The sequence below is a fragment of the Crocodylus porosus genome, unplaced genomic scaffold, assembly GCF_001723895.1.
Source record: "Crocodylus porosus isolate Cpor-Errol unplaced genomic scaffold, CroPor_comp1, whole genome shotgun sequence".
Lineage (NCBI taxonomy): Eukaryota > Metazoa > Chordata > Crocodylia > Crocodylidae > Crocodylus > Crocodylus porosus.
Window position 1 is genome coordinate 383,875 of NW_017728897.1, and position 4,780 is coordinate 388,654.

The following is a 4,780-nucleotide window of genomic DNA, read 5'->3' on the forward strand; positions in this document are numbered from 1 at the left end:
CGGCGCGGCCCGGCCCCCGCGGCGGTGGGCAGCCGGCACGGCCAAGCCGCCAAGCCGGGGCGGGGGGGGAGGAACCGGGAAAAAGGCAAAGAAAGCCGCCCCCCTGCAGCCTGTCTCTCCCGGAAGCGACAGCCGCGGCGCTGGGAAGCAGCAGGGCTCGGCTCCGCCGGCAGGTGCCCGCCGCGGTGACAAAAAGCCTAATGCTCAGCGACCCCCGGCTGTAGCCACCTGCCCCCGGAAGCGACCTGGAGGTTGGCTGATAAATGCACCTGATCTGGTAAAACCGAGACCTCCTTCCCGGAGGGCAGGGGAGCAGAGCCCACCCCACGGTGGCTGGAGAGCCAGGGCAGAGATTTTCAAAGGGACGATCCTGGTCCTTGGGCACCTGCTTTCCTTAGGGCCCTTCAAAGCCCCCCACTCTCTGGGGCTTATTTTTACCTGGGTTTCCTTTATAACCAGTGAAATCAGCACACTGTCTGGCCATCCGAAATGTTCATTCACAGCCACCCTACTTCATTGTTTTTGCTGGCTTGGATTGGATTGCAGCGTCATTCCTTGAGACAGCAAAAAAAAAAAAAAAAGAAAGAAAGAAAAGAAAAAAGAAAAGAAAAGAAACCCTCACAGCTCTATTGCAACTTTGTTCCCTATAGAAAAAGTGCCGTTATAAATGCCGTTATTTTTACCTATTTATATTCTCACTGACACCCTGCCACACTTTTAGCTTCTCATTTCTTGGAGACCCAGAACAGCAGACTCCCGATGCCTGACGAAGTGCGACTGCACCTGAAAGCTTGCTAAGAACTTTTTTTCAAACTACTCAGTTGGTCTCATAAAAGATATAGCATCTACTCAAAGAACCTGGCCTGTTATACATCCCAGACACTTTCATGTTAATTCACTGCAGATCAGAGAGCTGTAAACATCCACATCAGCAATGAAAAGCTGGTTTCCTATTCATTTAGATGCTTGCAAAGAACAGTCCATGGAAAGCAGTGGATGAGGAAGGCAAGGCATCTGAGAACATCTTTCACGGAGCAAAGATCAGTCATGGCCCTTCGGGCTTTCACTGTATTTCAGTTATGTACCAATTGTGCTTAATCTGAGTTACATAGATGAGCCTAAGCCAACACAGCTCAGGTCATCTACACTTGATATATTTGCACTTTACTGTCCTGTCTCACAGCCATACTGATACAGCACTCAGTGGCACCAAGCACAATTGTTATCTGCTGGTGAGCAGATGACACATCTCAGCAGCTAATTCAGAGTAGAGCGTACGGATGCTGCATCATTTGTGCTGCTACACGTGGGCGCTTCAGCTCAACTCTACAGCGCTCTTCTGAATGTCCCTGGGCCAGTGTCCCGTGTCGGGCTATGGCAAGGACCATCACAAAGGTCAGGACTGTCTGGGGCACTTGGCATTCCCAGCCTGGTCTGGCTTTGGACTTCTCCTACACACAGAGATGCAACAATGTGCAAACCCCCCACATATCACACACGCTTACTTGAAAGTATGATGGGGCCTGGGATCACACAACACTTTAAGCAAAAAGAGGCGTCAAAGGAGTTCCCCACCTTAGAGCCCATGTGAGAGCAGAATCAGGTGTTACTGTGTCTAAGGCAATGTAGCAAGTGAATTTCTCCACAACCAACCTTATGGTATTTAAAAGCACAGCTCCACTGGCTTACCCTAGGTCAGCATTTCACCCTTGCCCTTATACACTGTGACTGGCATTTTGACATTTACTATATTCCATTATTAGCCTCTTACCCATATTTGTGGGATTCAGTTTACTGATAAGGACTTCCATAAAGATGATCATAAATTAAACTACCACAAGTGGAAATGTTAAGGCTTTTTATCATCCCCACCGTAGCATACATAAGACAATATGTTGTTATGCATACTCTAAATCCAATGCGAAGCAGATCCAGAACAAAACCATGTGAACCAAGGCCCTTGGTTCATATCAAGAGGCTACACTTACAAACCAATGTACAGTATCATGCTTCTACACTATTCTGTTACAATATCCCATTAACCATGAAGGCAAAACTGGTGTTTCCTCAACCAGCTTCAGTAATTAAGTCGAGATAGAAATAGATCTATATACATTCAAATCAATGTGCCTAACCACCTCCCAGAGGGAATTCTTATTGGTCAGTGTTCCCCTATAAATCAAATTGGCCCTAAGAAAGCACTACAGTACGTATAACTGCTGCTGCAGAAAATAGCCAAATGAAACCACATGCAACAAGAAGAAAAAAAAACTCACCTAGATTTTATATACATCTCCATGGATTTTGCATGCCTACACCGTCAAAGCCATTGGTTTTGATTGGGGAATTTCTGTTTATCCCTGAAATTTGGATTCAGGCAAATCTATCTGACACAAAGTGAGGTGAACAGGTGGCAAAACCTAGAACCACAGAAAAGCAGAGAGCTGGAGATCAGCCCCAGACATGGAATTCAAAGCCTAATAGTGAGGCCCTACGGGACCCTGACTTGATGGGGGGGCGGGGAGTTTGGGACGAGCAGTTGCTCCTCAAGGGAGCGATCCTGAAAGCACAAGCAATGCCCATCCCATCTCAGAGGAAAGGTAGCAAAAGGGCACACACAGCAACCCCCTTGGCTCTGCAGGGAACTTGTGCACCTCCTGCGTCTAAAAAGAGAGACCTATAAAGGATGGACGTCTGAAGTTGCCACAAAGGAGCAGTACTCAGCACTGGTCCAGACCTGCAGGGAGCGAACCAGGACAGCCAAGACTGCAACCGAACTCCAAATGGCTACACGTAGCAAGGACAATAAAAAGTCCTTTTTTAGATATGTGGGGAGTCAGAAGAAAAGCAAGGGTAACATTAGACCCTGCTAAACCAAAAGGGACAGCTGACAAACGACACCCAGGAAAAAGCCAATCTGCTTAATAGGTATTTTGCATCAGTTTTTCACCAACCCCAAAGGACTGCCCTGGTCAACAGGGTGTGGGATGGCCAGGGTGAGGGTGAAATTTTAACCTGCATCACTGTAGACCATGTAAAGGAACACCTTGAAAGGCTGGACACCTTCAAGTCAGCTGGTCCGGACAGTTTGGACCCCAGGGTACTTGAGGAGCTGGCAGGCATCATAGCTCAGCCACTGACAAGGATTTTCAAGAACTCGTGGCCCTCAGGTGAAGTGTCTGAAGATTGGAAGAAAGCCAGTGTGGCGCCTATCTTCAAGAAGGGAGGAAAATAGATCTGGGGAACTACAGGGCTATCAGCCTGACCTCCATCCTTGGGAAGATCTTGGAAAAATTATCAAAGAGACCATTCTTGACAAACTGGCTGATGGCAACACCCTGAGGGACAGCCAGCATGGGTTTGTTGTGGGTTGATCTTGCCTGACCAATCTCATTTCCTTCTATGACCAGGTGACTTATCACCTAGACAAGAGAGAAGAGATTGATGTCATATATCTGGAATTTAAAAAGCCTTTGATCTGGTGTCTCATGATCTCAGGGAAAAACTGGCCAACTGCAGTCTCGGCTACACCACAGTCCTATGGCTGGGGAACTGGCTCCGAGGTCAGACCCAGAGACTGGTAATCGATGGAAGGCAAATCATCAATGTGCTCCATAACCAGTGGTGTCCCCCAAGGCTCCATCCTTGGACCTGTACTCTTTAACATCTTTATTAACAAAGTGGACATTGGTATCAGAAGCGGACTGGTCTAGTTTACCGACGACACCAAACTTTGGGGTAAAGAGTCCACACCTGAGGATAGGCTAGCAATCCAGGCTGACTGCAACAGGTTCAGAAAATGGGCGGATAAAAACCTGATGACATTCAATACTGAAAAATGCAAGGTACTCCACCTGCGGGGGGACCCGCATCATGCTTATAGGCTCGGCAGCGCTGTGCTTGCTAGCACCACGGCTGAAAGGGACTTGGGGGTCACGATTGATGACAAGATGAACATGAGCCACCAAGGCAATGTTGCAGCTGGTAAAGCGAGCAAAATGCTGGCTTGCATCTACAGATGCTTCTCAAGCAAATCTCAGGATGTCATCCTCCTGCTGAGGTCACAGCTGGAGTACTGCATCCAATTCTGGGTTCCACAAGTTAAAAAGGATGTGGAGAAGTTTGAGAGAGTCACACGCATGGTCAGAGGACAGGAGAACAGGCCTTATGATGACAAGTTGAGAGCCATGGGACTCTTCAGCCTGGAAGAGCGCTGGCTCAGGAGAGACTTAGTGGCTGCCTATAAGTATATAAGGGGTGCACATCAGGATCTGAGGGAACACCTGTTCACCAGAGCGCCCCAAGGGATGACAAAAACAAATGGTCACAAACTCCTCCAAGACTGTTTTAGGCTGGACATAAGGAAAAACTTCTTTACTGTCCGAGCCCCCAAGGCCTGCGATAGACGGCCTCCAAAGGTGGTGCAAGCACCTACTCTGGGCCCTTTTAAGAAACATTTGGACATTTATCTTGCTGGGATCCTTTGACCCTAACTGACTTCCTGTCCCTGAGGCAAGGGGCTGGACTGAATGATCTTCCAAGGTCCCATCCAGCCCTAATGTCTATGAAATCTATGAAATGTATAATCTGAACTTCCCCAAAGGTGTGTGCTGCTCACATTCCAAGTGGGAGACAGCCAAACTGGATTCTGGATTAAACTTCTTCAAAGCTCAACAGTGACTCAGAGTCATTCTCCAATTTGTGTCCATCTCATAGCTCAACATACTCAGACTTGACTCGTTTGGTGCCTTTTGGTACTGTTTTACTTTTATGCATTATT